Source organism: Pongo pygmaeus, chromosome 7, assembly GCF_028885625.2.
Source record: "Pongo pygmaeus isolate AG05252 chromosome 7, NHGRI_mPonPyg2-v2.0_pri, whole genome shotgun sequence".
In the NCBI taxonomy this organism is placed as follows: Eukaryota; Metazoa; Chordata; class Mammalia; order Primates; family Hominidae; genus Pongo; species Pongo pygmaeus.
In genome coordinates this window covers 58,003,367-58,018,098 of record NC_072380.2, presented here as the reverse complement: position 1 = coordinate 58,018,098, position 14,732 = coordinate 58,003,367, and the positions used below count along the sequence as shown (strand labels likewise).

The window sequence follows — 14,732 nt, the reverse complement described above, 5'->3', positions numbered from 1 at the left end:
ATACTGAGTAGAAAAAGCCAGACACAAAATTGTCTGCACTTTTTTATTTCATTCATGTGAAACTTAAGAATAGGCAAAGTTATTCCAGGGCAAGAGGAATTTGAACAGTGTTTGCCATTAAGATGAGAAAACTACTTGAAAGGGGCCTGAGGAAACTTTCTGGATTTAAATGTTGGTAAAACTCATTAAAATCTCTGCATTTTCCTGTGTACATAATGTGTTTATTTTAAAATGATGTTACACAATAAAGAATAATTTGCCTAACATATTACTTCTCAGAAACTCAGCAGTGCTTTTCATAATCTGTTTCTTTCTTTCTTTTTTTCCCTTTCTTCTTCTTTTTTTTTTTACATGGAGTTTTACTCTTTTATCCCAGGCAGGAGTGCAACGGCACGATCTCGGCTCACTGCAACCTCTGCCTCCTAGGTTCAAGTGATTCTCCTGCCTTAACCTCCCAAGTAGCTGGGATTACAGGCTTGCGCCACTATGACCGGCTAATTCTGTATTTTTAGTAGAGATGGGGTTTCACCATGTTGGCAGGCTGGTCTTGAACTCCTGACCTCAGGTGATCTGCCCACTTCAGCCTCCCAAAGTGCTGGGATTACAGGTGTGAGCCACCACACACAGCCTAAGCCTGTTTCTTTTCTTTCTTTTTTTAAAAAGATTATTTATTATAGTTGAAGTTCTGGGATACATATACAGAACCTGCAGGTTTCTTACATAGGTATACAAGTGCCGTGGTGGTTTGCTGCACCCATCAACCCGTCATCTACATCAGGTATTTCTCCTAATGCTATCCCTCCTCTAGCCCTTAAACCCCCAAAAGGCCCCAGTGTGTGATGTTTCCCTCCCTGTCTCCATGTGTTCTCCTTGTTCAACTCCCACTTATGAGTGAGAACATGTGGTGTTTGGTTTTCAGTTCCTACCTGGTCCAACCCGCAGACACCGACCGAGTGACAGATGAAGAAATGCACTCAGACACAGATATCCAGTGAAACAGTGAGCTAATGGACCAGGCAGCTTACATACACCGAGCAGGGTGCTGTAAAGAGTCAGCAGCCACCGCCCTGACATGCTGGCACTGCAGGCATTTATTCAGTATAAATTCAATAACAAAGGCTTTGAGTTAACACACTTGTGGATAATTAACATAGTCGCCCTCCCTGGAGAGCAGTCCTGCAGATGATTAAAGACCAGGTTCCAAGGCCTAAGTAAACTAACTTATCTAGATCAGTTTCTTTATATCCCCTTGTTATTTAACTTAAGCTTTAAGGCACCAGATAAGAGAATCTGGCTGCCTTCAGCCAAATCCTATTCTGAAGCTTTTGTAAAACCTTCCAGCCTTCCAAGAAGGTTTGTATCTTTCTACAATTTTTCCCACCACCCTGACCAATCTCCTACATCTCCCCTTTTCTGTTTTTAGCATCAGGTTTTGTTGATTGGAGAGTACAGATGTGTGCAGCAGCAGGTCTGTCAGGTGTGGTGGTCACTGCTTGTATTCTGGCTTTTCATCCTAGAATTATTAAATAACATAAGACAAACATGAGTATAATTAGCAACATTATTTTCCAATCAAAGAGTGACCTGGTACCTTAGTCCAATGTATGCCATTGCTACGGAACCCCACTGAAGGTATAGTAATCCCTTTTAGCCAAGCAGTCACATTGTTAGAAGCTGGGAAGTGAGTGTTTGTCTAAGTAACAGGGCAGAAGAAAGATGGATTTAAGAGATGAGCCCAATAGAGTGTAGCAGGTATCAGTTGTAGGCAGAGTGGGAGAACAAAAATGGAACAAATTATTTGGAGTGACTGGCATTTTGGCTTGGAGCAGGATTTACTAAGCCTTCTGCTTCTTCAGCATAATGTCTGGGGCCTGTATTGTCCAAGGAAGCCACATCGTCCAGGGCTGTGGGTCCTGTAGGGTCATTTTCTTCATTTCTGGTACCAGGTTGGGTCCTAGCCATGTCATGGTATGGTTTGATGCATCATGCTGGAATTCAAAGAGAACCTGAAGGGGTGTGAACATAAGCATATCCTCTTCAATTCATTTGGCTCACACCATACATTACTGTTTACATCTTTCCAAAAAACTGTGAGTTTTATGTCTTGAGAGGTTTTAGCGAAGTGCTTTTCTAAAGCTGATTGAAATTTATCATCTAAATTTTAAAAAATTAAGGGTAAATAAGGCTTGTGCCAATAGTGTTGCAGGGTCCTTACTCATATTCCCCTGTTTTTGTTTTCTGAGAATATTTTTAAGAGTGGAATGGACTCGTTCTACTATGGCCTGCCCTTGTGGGCTATACGGGATGCCTGTGGAATGTTGGATATTCCATGTGTGACAAAATTATTGAAATTGTGGGCTGGCATCAGCCAGACCATTATTAGTTTTAATTTTTGTGGGCCACCCTATAAATGCAAAAGTTAAAAGAAGATGTTTAATGACATACAGAGTCAACTCTCCAGGAAGAGCTTGAGTGTTATATTAAATAAGAATTGATATCAACAGATACATGTGCATATTTAACCTTTCCAAATTCAGGGATGTGTGTAAAATCCATTTGCCATAAATGATTAGGCTCTAGTCCTCTAGGGTTAACACCTGTTGAAGGAGGGGATGTGCCTGTGAGCTGGCAATCTGGGCATTGTAGGATAATTCGTTTAGCTAGTCTTTGGGTAAGTTGAAATTGTTTAGATACTTTTCTCCAGTTTTGGTGGAAAAATTAATGTGATTGGGTAGCTTGGTCAAGCAGTGATGTCATAACCTGTCAGTCTGCTTGATCATTGCCATAAGCCAATGGGCCAGGCAGTGAGCTGTGGCCCTGAATGTGTGTAATAAAAATAGGATGTGTGCAATAAAAATAGGATGTGTGCAATAAAAATAGGATGTGTGCATTGATCTAGCAATTGCTGAAGTCGGAGAAAATTGCACACAGGGTGGGCTCCAGAGTGGACTTAATGAGGGCTGTCTCAAGGTTCTGCAATAAGTAGAGTAAGCAGAGTCACTAACAGTATTAGCTGAGGGGAAAAATTTCCAAGGAAAAATATTAAAGCTCCAACCTCAGCTCTCTGAGTGCTAGTAAACCCAGAACGAGTGAGGGAATTACGTGGTCTCTACCAAACTGCTGCTTTTCCATGTTTACCAGAGACATTACTAAACAGTATTAAAATGTTAGGTAGGCTGGGCATGGTGGCTCATGCCTGTAATCCCAGCACTTTGGGAGGCCGGGCAGGCAGATCACAAGGTCAGGAGATTGAGACCATCCTGGCTAACACGGTGAAACCCCGTCTCTACTAAAAATACAAAAAGAAAAAAAATAGCCTGGTATGGTGGCAGGTGCCTGTGGTCCCAGCTACTCATGAGGCTGAGGTAGGAGAATGGCATAAACCCGGGAGGTGGAGCTTGCAGTGAGCAGAGATCACACCACTGCACTCCAGCCTGGGCGACAGAGCAAGACCTCGTCTCAAAAAAAAAAAAAAATAAACTTTAGTTATGGGGGATTGAACTATTTTTGTAGGCTAAACCACAGAAGTACAAGATAAGAACTTAAGGAGTTTGACAGCAGGGAGGGCATGCTCTGTATGGCCTGTGTAATCAGAGACTGCCGTTTGCAGGTCCATAGATAAGGGCATCACTACTTTGAATGGCTTTTTACTTAAAGGAATTATGATGATATCAGGGTCAGATTGCATCATCTACGGCCTGAATAGATGACTTTACTGATGAACTGGATATAGGGAGAGAGTATTTTAGTCCCAGTATGTGAGCAAAAAACCCATTCTAGAAAGCGTAGCTCTGGGACCATCTGTCCTGTTAACCATGTAGGAGAGTGTTTTCTGGGAAAAACAAACAATTGAACTGAATACCATGGATCTATGAGATCTAGTTGCCTATGAGAAATAGTTTGCTCTATCTCTTCAATTTCCCTTTGTGCTGCAGGAGTTAAATGCCTAGGAGAATCTAGGGTAGCATTGCCTTTTAAGACAGAAAACAGGTTCTGTAACTTATCAGTAGTTATGCCTAAGGTGGGGCAAAGCCAGCTAATATCGCCTAGTAATTTCTGATAATCATTTAAGATGTGTAAGTTGCTAGTATTTAACCTTTTGAGGTCTTACTTATCAGGAAGTTAGTATGTACCAAAGATATTTCCAAGGAGAAGACATCTGTACTTTTTCAGTTGCTATGATTAAACTTCTTAACTGTGTATTCTTTACTACAGAGGCATGTAACTTTAAAAGTACTGGCTCTGTTGGGGCTGCTAGCAAAATATCATCCATAAAATGAATAATCTTGCAATTAAGAAATTCTTTTCTACTGGGGAGCAAAGCCTGATTTACATGATACTGACACATGGTAGAACTGTTCAGCATTCCTTGAGGAAGCACTTTCTAATGAAATTGGTGATCTGGACTTTCATTGTTGATAGCTGGAATTGTAAATGCAAATTTTTCTCTGTCCTCTTCTGCTAGGGGAATATTACAAAAGCAGTCTTTTTACTCAATAACGATTATAGGCCAATCTCAAGGAATCACTGTGGGGGAGGGGAGTCCCTGCTGAAGGGGCCCGAAAGCTTGCAAATTAGCATTAATGGTATGTAAGTCATACAAAAGTCTCCATTTACCAGACTTTTTGGGAATGATGAAAATGGGTGAATTCCAAGGGCCGTTTGATGGTTCTATATAGCTGGCTTTTAATTGCTCATAAACTAACTCTTATTTCCCTCCCTTTAAAGGCTACTGTTCTACCCAAATAGGATTTTGAGAGAGCCACAAGAGGCATAGAGGAGGAAAAACAGTGGCCATTATTAGAAAGAGGCTTGCTGTTGATATAATTCATCAATTTCTGCCCTCCAGAAAAGGTATTGACTGGTGTTTAAAGTTGTTTTAGTGAGCACTGACCAGTCCATGGAGTCAAACAGGAGTTATTTGCTATAGCTTTAATTAATCCTTTTTGTAAATGGGCTAGCAGCTTTGTTATCTTTAGTGCTTTTTCTTGTCTCTTTATGTACCTGATTGCTCTGTTGATCTTGCATTACTGGGCAGGGTAAGAGCTCCCCTTCTAATGCCACTTGCCAAAGACAGGGTCCCATAGCTGCAATGTATCCCTTGTCTTTTATTCAGTCTATTGGAGGAGCGGGTCAGGCACAACCTCCATTTCCTCTTTGTTATTTTGGCCCAGTGATGGCGGGGCTGAGGGATAAGGAGGCAGTAAGGTAGGTGATGGTTCTTCCTCCCTTCCCTTTTTAGGCTCTTCTGTGTACAGCAGGACCAGAACTGCTCTAACTAAAGCCCACAATGTTAAAGATGTTACTGGGACCATTGCCCTTGCACATGATGTTGTTTAAGATTTCTCCGCACTTGTTCCCAGAGCTCTACATCTAGCATACCTTCTTCCAGGGACCATGGGTTATGGTATACAACAGTTTGCATTAGGTCCCTTAATTGAGCTTTTGAAACTGAGGCTCCACTAGCTTTAAGCAGCTGTTTCAATACTTTTATATACTGCTTCTATTGTGCTGATAACTGTTGTCCCATGATGAAACCCTAGCCTGAACAATGCCCTCGAACTTGGAAATCCTGAGCGGGCACCAAAGACTGACTTACTGACTGTGCAGTCTATTTACCTTCGTTTTTGAGAGTTCTGTGGTGATTTGTTGCAGTGTTCCTCACATGGGGCACAACCTGCCGGGTCTGACCCACAGACCTTGGCTGAACGACATATGAAGGAATGCACTCAGACATAGGTATCCAGTGAAAGAGCAGGCTAGGGGACCAGGCCACTTACAGACCCTGTGGAGGGTGCTGTGAAGAGTCAGCAGCCAGGGCCCTGACAAGCTGGCTTTGCGGGCATTTATACAGTATAGATTTAATGACAAAGGCCTTGAGTCAACACACTTGGAGATAATTAACATGGTTGCCCTCCCTGGAGAGAGCAGTTTTGCTGATGATTAAAGGCCAGGTTCTGAGGCCTAAGTAAACTAACTTATCTAGATCAGTTTCTTAACATCCCCTTGTTATCTAACTTAAGCTTTCAGGCACCAGATAAGAGAATCTGCCTGCCTCAAGCCAAATCCTATTCTGAAGGTTTTGTATAAAAACTTCTGGCCTTCAAAGAAGATTTGCATCTTTCTACAGTTTTTTCCACCACCCTGACCAATCTCCTACACCGAGGCAGGAAAGGAGAGTTACATTACCAAGAAGTTAGTGTTAGTGATATTTCAAAATGTCCTCTGGGGGCAGGGCACAGGCTGGAGAGACATATCACCTAGCTGTTAGGTCCAGAGATATGTGATAGTATCACCTGTTGCAGGGCTCAGGCAGAAGAGTTGCATTTTTATAATTCTAATCCAGCAATATGACACGATCCCACAGTGGAAAAAACCCAGTCAAGTTATGAGAGCCAAAACACGTACATAACCAGCCCAAGATATTTCAAAATACCTTCGGTGGCTCCAGCACAGGCAGAAGAGTCACATCATAAGGGTTCTGGGCCCAGGAATATGAAATATGCCATAATTTTCTTTTTATGAAGAACCCAGGCAGAAGAGTAATATCATCTGGGTGCTGGGCCCTGCAATCGTCAAAAGAGCTTTTTTGTGGGAATGGTTTGGAAAAAAGAGTACAGTCACATATCCTGAGTGCTGGGCTCAGCAACGTGTCAAAATCCTCCTATGGTGAAGGCCTAGGCAGAAAAACAGTCACATCATTTAGGTCATGGGCTCAGAGATATGTTGCAATGACCCCAGTAGGCAAGGATCAGGCAGTTGAAGAGAGTCATATCACCTAGGTGCTTCCCTAGGAATATGTCACAATGTAACATGTGGGTAGAAATCAGGCAGAAGAGCAACAACACTTGGGTGCTGGGTCCTGAGATATGTCACAAGGCTCTCTTAGGACAACACCCAGCAAAAAGAGTTACACCTAGGTGCTGGGTCCTGAGACATGTCACAATGCCCTCCTTTGGGCATGGCTCTGGCAAAAGAGTGCCCTCGACTGTGTGTCTGTACTTGCAAGATGTCACTACCCTTCCTTTGTGCAGGGCCCATTACAGCGAGGAGAGTTACAACACCTATAAGGTGAACACAGAAATATGTCACGATAATTTTGGTGGGCATGGTGCAGGCAAGAATGTAACATGACCTGGGTGCTAGATCCAGTATTATGTCACATACAATCCTTACTCAGAGAGGGGCCCAGGCAGGAGAGTCACATGGCCACGAATTTGTCCTAGGTGGATATCACAATCCCATATATGGGCTTGAACAAATCTGGAGAGTCAAATTACACAGATGCTTGGCAAAGATTTGTATCACCATCACACTGTCAGAAAATTCCATAGGTGAGATTTACAATACCACACATGTCCTGTTTTCAGGTGTGACAGTTGTCTTCATCCATGTGAGATGATGACAGTTCTTACTGTAAGCTAGGTGTTCATACAAGGCTCACAATTTCACCTGTGTGGTGAACCTTGCATTGACCCTGTATAATCCAAGACTTTGTAAAATATTTGTGAGTGTTACAATCTTTTGTGACCTTTGTACAAGAAGGTGATGCAGGACATCATGCATGTTTCTAAACCTAGTTATAAGAGTCATAATATCCTCTATTGGCTGAGTCCACATATGAAAGCCATTATCATTCCTGAGAGCTATGCCTAGGTATATGTTACAATTCCCTCTGTAGTTATGAAGCAGGCAGAACCGCCACATCACCTAAATGCTGGACCAGAAATATTCCAATATTCTCTTTGTAGGCATGGTTTTGTCGGAAACATCACATAACTTGTGTGCTAGGTCCAGCTCTGTGACACAATGTCCCGTGTGGGCAGTGTCCAGGCAGGAGAGGAGAGTCGTATCACCTAAATGGTGGGCCCAAAAATATGTCACAATGCTGCCTGTTGACAAGGCCCAGGCAAGAGAGTCATATCATTTGGTGCATTGTTTAGAAATGCTGCAATTTCCAAAGGAAGAAGGGTACAGGCCAAAGAGGAGAGTCATGTAACCTAGATAATGGGTCCAGCAATATGTTACAACCCCTCCTGAGGACATTGTTGAGATAGCACCATCAAATCACCAAGGTGCTTGTCCCAGATATTTGTCAAAATCTGATTTGTGGGTTATACTTAGGGAGAATTATTAAATCACTCAAGAGCTGGGCAAAGGTATATGTCAAAATTACACTTGTGGAAAGTTTTAAGAATAAGAATCACCATCCTGAACATGTCCTGGCTCTAGGCATAAGTTGTTATTAGGCTTTTGTTATGGTCTCAGGTATATGGCACAATATCGCCTGTGGCCAGAGAGAAGGCAATAAAGTCACATCACCCACATGGGTGCAGGTCCAGTGAGATGTCAAAACCCACCTTGTGGGCAGGACCCTGGCAGAAGAGTTACATTACCTGGATGCTGGTTTCAGTGACATGAAAAACTCCTATGTGGGCAGAACTTTGGAAAGAGAGGAGACTCACTTCACCTAGGCAATTGGCCTAGGTATATGTGACAATGTCTCTTCTGCCCAGTACCAAAGATGGAGACTGACCTCACATTGGTGCTGGACCCAGCAATATGTCACAATCTCCCTGTGATCAGGGCACAGGCAAAAGCAAACAAACATCACCTAGATGTTGAGCCAAGTGATATGTTTCAGTGCTTTCTGTTGGCAGAACCCAAAAAGGAGAATCACATCACCTGGGTGCAGTGCCCAGTTTTGTGTCACAATGCACTGTAAGTGCAGGGCCAAGGCAGCAGAAGGGACTCACATCACTTACATGACAGACCTAGATAGAAGACATAATTTTCTTTGTTTCTTTCTTTGTTTCTTTGTTTCTTTGTTTCTTTCTTTCTCTTTCTTCTTTCTTTCTCTTTTCTTTCTTTCTTTCTTTTTCTTTCTTTCTTTCTTTTCTTTCATTCCTTCTTTCTTTCTCTTTCTTCTTTCTTTCTTTCTCTTTCTTTCCTTCTTTCTTTCTTTCTTTCTTTCTTTCATTCTTTCTTTCTTTCTTTCTTTCTTTTCTTTCTGTCAGAAAATTCCATAGGTGAGATTTACAATACCACACATGTCCTGTTTTCAGGTGTGACAGTTGTCTTCATCCGCGTGAGATGTTGATAGTTCTTACTGTCAGCTAGGTGTTCATACAAGGCTCACAATTTCACCTGTGTGGTGAGCCCTGCTTTGGCCCTGTATAACCCAAAGACTTTATAAAATATTTGCGAGTGTTATAATCTTTTGTGACCTTTGTACAAAAGTAAGTTCTAGGGTACATGTACACAACGTGCAGGTTTGTTACATATGTATACATGTGCCATGTTGGTGTGCTGTACCCGTTAATTTGTTATTTACATTAGGTATATCTCCTAATGCTATCCCTCCTCCTTTCTCCCACCCCATGACAGGCCCCAGTGTGTGATATTCCCCACCCTGTGCCCAAGTGTTCACATTGTTCAATTCCCACCTATGAGTGAGAACGTGCAGTGTTTGGTTTTCTGTCCTTGCGATAGTTTGCTCAGAATGATGGTTTCCATCTTTATCCATGTCCCTACAAAGGACATGAACTCATCCTTTTTTATGGCTACATAGTATTCCATGGTGTATATGTGCCACATTTTCTTAATCCAGCCTATCATTGATGGACATTTGGGTTGGTTCCAAGTCTTTGCTATTGTAAATAGTGCCACAATAAACGTACGTGTGCATGTGTCTTTATGGCAGCCTGATTCATAATCCTTTGGGTATATACCCAGTAAGGGGATGGCTGTGTCAAATGGTATTTCTAGTTCTAGATCCTTGAGGAATCACCACACTGTCTTCCACAATGGTTGAATTAGTTTACAATCCCACCAACAGTGTAAAAGCATTCCTATTTCTCCACATCCTCTCCAGCACCTGTTATTTCCTGACTTTTTATTGATCACCATTCTAACTGGTGTGAGATGGTATCTCATTGTGGTTTTGATTTGCTTTTCTCTGATGGCCAGTGATGAGCATTTTTTCATGTGTCTGTTGGCTGCAGAAATGTAAAAGACATAATTTTCTTTTTAGGAAGTTTTTTCGCAGATAATTCCTATCACCTCGGTGATGGGTCCAGTGATATATGAAAGTGCTCTTTGTAGGCAAAGCCATGGAAGTGTTATATATTGCTTAGGTGCTTGTTCCAAACATGGCACAATTAAATATATGGTCTAGGTCTAGAAAAGAGAGTCAAATTATTCATGTGCTGGGCAAAGTTACCTGTCCCAATCACACTCTGAAAAGTTCAGAAATAAGTTTCACATCCGACATGAGTCCCGGTTTCGTGTATGTTAGTCAACATTTTCTATGAGTTGGGTCAAAGTAGAGGAGTCACAGTCTCCACAATGGGCAAGTTCCATGTATAAGATGCCCAAACGCACTTGAAGATTGTGTTCCATTAAGGGAGTCACAGCACCACAGGTGTGCTGAATCACGATTCAAATGTTACCAAACCACTTGTGAATCATATCCATGTATGAGAGAAATTATTTCAACCTTTGACTGCCTCTTATGTGTGAGATTTAGTACCTCATTCCAAGGCCCTGTTCATGTATGAAAATGACAATCATGTAAGCTAGGTGTGCATATAAAAGTCAAACTCTCACCTCATTGCTTGTCTCTGTTATGACACTTTGTAACATTAAGGCTTTATATGATATACCTGAGTGTTATAATCCTTCATGAACTTTATACAAGTGAACAACCCAAGACTTTACCTATGGCCGTGAGACAGGCTATGAGCATCAAAATATCTCTACTGGCTGGGTCCAGGTATGAGAGTTATTGTTGCACATGTGTGATTAACCCAGGTATATGTCACAATTTCACCTGTGAGCAGGGACAAGGCAGGAGAGTCACATCACCTGAGGTTATACAGTATAATCTCATTTGTGGGCTGGGCCTAGTGAGAAGAGTCACATCACCTGGGTACAGCCTCAAATAGTATATCACCAAGCCCACTACAGACAAAGAAGAAGAAAAAGAGGAAAGTCACTCTACCTGGGTGCTGGGCTCTGCAATATGTAATAATCCCCTCTCTTGGCAGAGTCTAGAAACTGAAAGAGAGTCACATCACCTAGGTTTTGCAGTCAGCGATATGTCACAATTTCTTTGGTGAGCAGGACCCAGGCAGGAGAGAAGAGTCACATGACCTAGATGTTAAGTCAAATGATATTTCACAGTGTCACAATGTCCTCTAGGGACAGGGCAGAGGCAGAAGAGACAAATTGCCTAGCTAATAGGCCCAGAGATATGTGATAAAATCTCCTGTTGGCAGTGTCCAGGCAGAAGAGTCACATTATTATGATTCTAACCCAGTGATATGCCACAATGCACCAATGGGAAAAAAAAATTGAACCAAAAAGTCTCAACACCTGGGTGCTAGGCCTAATAATAGGCCAAATCTCCTTGCCTTTGGGGTTGACACCATTAACTGTGAGCTGGGTGTGTATATGAGTCACAATCTCCCATGTTTCCTGGGCTGCTGTATGACACTCTACAACATTCAAAAGCTTTATACAGCATGCAGAAGAGTTGAAAACCACTCTGATGCCTTCATGCTCATATGGATTAAAGATCTTACATATTGCCTTAAACCCAGGTATAATAGTCAACGTGTCTTTTGTAGGCTGGGTTCAGGGATGAGACCCACATTATGCCTATGAGCTAGATCCAGAAATGAGTCACCATCCCACCTGTGGCCAGATCCACATATGAAGATCACAATTCCAACGTTTTACTGTATTCACTTGTTAGACTCAGGACCCTAACAGTGGGCTTTTGACACGTGGGATGGTGACAACATTTGCATTCACCAGGGAGTGTAATTGAGAGTCCCAGTCTGAACTTTTTGCTGGTCCCTGTCATGAAACTCTCTGTACCACCCAAGGAGTTTCTACATTATGAGTTAGTGTTGTAAAGTTCTGTAAGCTTGGTACAAATATGCAACCCAGGACCTTACCTATTGCCCTAAGCCTGGTGATGAAAGACAAAATATCTCCTGTTGGCTGAATCCCAGCATAAGTTTGACCATCATGCCTGTGGACTGTAGTAAGGTATATGTCATAGTCCCATTTGTGGGCAAAAATCTAGGCAGGAGGGTAACATCAGTTAAGTGCTGTGCCAAGCAACATGTCACAATGCCCTCTTTAGACAGGGTATAGGAATTAGTGTCACATTAACTAGGTGCTGCACTCAGCAATAGGACTCCATCCTACATATGGAAAAAACCTAGCCAAGGGATGAGAGTGAAAGCACCTACATAATGTGCCCAGGATATGTCAAAATACCTTTTGTGGTGTTGGGACAGGCATGAGATTCACATTATCAGGGTGCTGGGCCCAGCAATATGCTGTAATTCTTTCTATATGCAGGACCGACACAAAAGGGTAACATTATCTGGGTGCTGGGCCCTGCAATAGGTCAATATTTCTGTTTGTGGGCATGGTTTCAGAAAAAAAAGAGAGTCATATAACCTGAGTGTAGTGCTGGGCTTAGCAATATGGCACAATAACCCATTTTAAAGACCAAATGGAAGAAGAGAGTCACTTCACTTAGGTCATGGGCTCAGTGATACATTCCAGTGTCCCCAGTAGGGAGGGCCAAGGCAGAAAAGGAGAGTCATATCACCTAGGTGCTTCCCTAGTTATATGTCACAATTTAACATGTGGGCAGAAACCAGACAGAAGGGCTATCTTACCTGGGTACAGCCTGAAGTAATATGTCACCATGACCACTGTAGACAGGTTTGAAGAAGAAAAAGGGAATCACACCAGCTGGGTACTGGGCTCAGCAATACGTAATAATTTCCTCTCTTGGCAGAGTTTAGGACAAAGAAGAGAGTCATGTCCCCTAGGTTTTCCACTCAGTGGTATTTCACAATTTTTTTAGTGGGCATGATCCAGGCAGGAGAGGAGAGTCACATTATCTAGATGCTATATCTAGCGATATGTCACAGTGTCTCCTGTGAGCAGGACACAGGGAGGAGAGACATATCACCTAGCCAGTAGGCCCAGAGATATCTAAAAATATCCCCTGTTTGCAGGGCCCAGGCAGAAGAGTCTAATTATCATGATTCTGACCCAGTGATATGTAACAATGCCCTTATGGAAAGGAATTTAAACCAAAAAGTCTCAACACTGGGGTACTAGTCCAAGGGATATGACACAAACTTCTCATCCTTAAAGGTGACACCATTAACTGTTAGCTAGTTGTGTATATGAGAGTCACAATTTCACATGTGTGCTGGCCATCGTATGATGCTTTCTACAACATCTGAGAACTTTATAAAACATGCATGAGAGCTGCAAACCTCTCTGAGGCCTACAAGCTTATATGGACTCATGATCTTACCTATTGCCCTAAACCCAGGTATTACGGTCAACAATTCTCTATAGGCTGGATTCAGGGATGAGACCACTATTATGCCTATAAGCTGGGTCCAGAAATGAGTCACCATCGGACCTGTGGCCAGGCTCACTTATGAAAGTCACAATTCCAACTTTGTGCTGTATTCATTTGTTAGACTCAGGACTTCAACAATGGACTTTGTAAATGTAGGATGGTAACAACTTTTACTATCACTGGAGTGTGTAGTCAAGAGTAACAATCTTAAGTTTTTGCTGGGCCCTGTTATGAAACTTTCTGTACCACCCAAGAAGTTTTTATAATATGAGTTATTGTTATAACTTCTGTGAGCTTTGTACAAATATGGAATGAAAGACCTTATCTGTTGACCTAAACCTACTGGTGAGAGGCAAAATATCTCCTATTGTCTGAATTCCAATATAAGTTTGATCATCATGCATTTGAACTGAAGCAAGGTATATGTCATAATCCCATTTGTGGCAAAAAACAAGGCAGAAGTTTAACATTACTTAGGTGCTGTGCCAAGCAATATGTCACCATGCCCTCTCTAGGCAGGGCCTAGGAAAGAGGCTCACCTTAACTGATGGCCTGAGCCAGCAATATGATAAAACCACACATGGAAGAAACCCAGCAAAATGATGAGAGCAAAAACAGCTATAGAATGGGCCAACGATATGTCAAAATACATTCTGTGGCTCTGGCACAAGCAGGAGAGTCACATCATTAGGATTATTGGCTGAGAAACGTGCTATAATTTCCTTTTTATGCTGACCTAGGCAGAAGAGTGACATCATCTGTGTGCTGGGCCCTGAAATATGGCAAAAGTGCTGTTCATGGGCATTGTTCAGCAACAAGATAAGAGTCACATGACCCAAATTATGGGCTCGTCAATATGTCACAATCTTCCCATTGTAAAGGCCCAGACAGAAGAGAATCACATTACTTAGGCTATCGGCTCACAGATATGGTCGAATGTCACCAGTAGGCTGGTCTCAGGCAGAAAAAGAGAGTCATATCACCTAGGTGCTTCTTTAGGTATATGTCAAAATTTGATACGTGGGCAGAAACCATGCTGAAGAGCCACATCACTTGATTGTGGGTCCTGAGATATTCACAAGTCCCCCTTAGAAAATGACCCAGGTAAGAGAGTTACATCACCTAGGTTCAGGTTCCACCCTTATGTCACAATGCTCCATGTGGGCAGGGCCAAGCAGGAAGTCACATCACCTAGGTGATAGGCCCAGAGATATGTCACAAAGCCTTCCTTAAAGCATGGCCCTGGTGAAAGAGTACCATCACCTTTGTGGCTGGCCTAGCAATATGTCACTATTCAAGTGGGCATGTCCCAAGCAGAAGAGCCATA

General features: G+C 42.4%; 1 long non-coding RNA gene across 2 annotated transcripts; it reads right to left on the bottom strand.

The window, feature by feature from the left end:
- Window positions 1–988: 988 nt before the first annotated feature.
- On the bottom strand, window positions 989–14,511 carry LOC129042827 (uncharacterized). Of its 2 annotated transcripts, XR_010127194.1 has the most exons (4): window positions 14,313–14,511; window positions 12,702–12,737; window positions 8,766–9,010; window positions 989–1,513 (listed from the first exon to the last, which is right to left on the bottom strand). It is a non-coding gene; the product is annotated as an uncharacterized LOC129042827 (long non-coding RNA). The 2 variants fall into 2 exon arrangements; XR_008504220.1 differs by lacking the exons at window positions 8,766–9,010; window positions 12,702–12,737; window positions 14,313–14,511 and adding exons at window positions 6,437–6,566; window positions 11,964–12,081.
- Window positions 14,512–14,732: the final 221 nt, after the last annotated feature.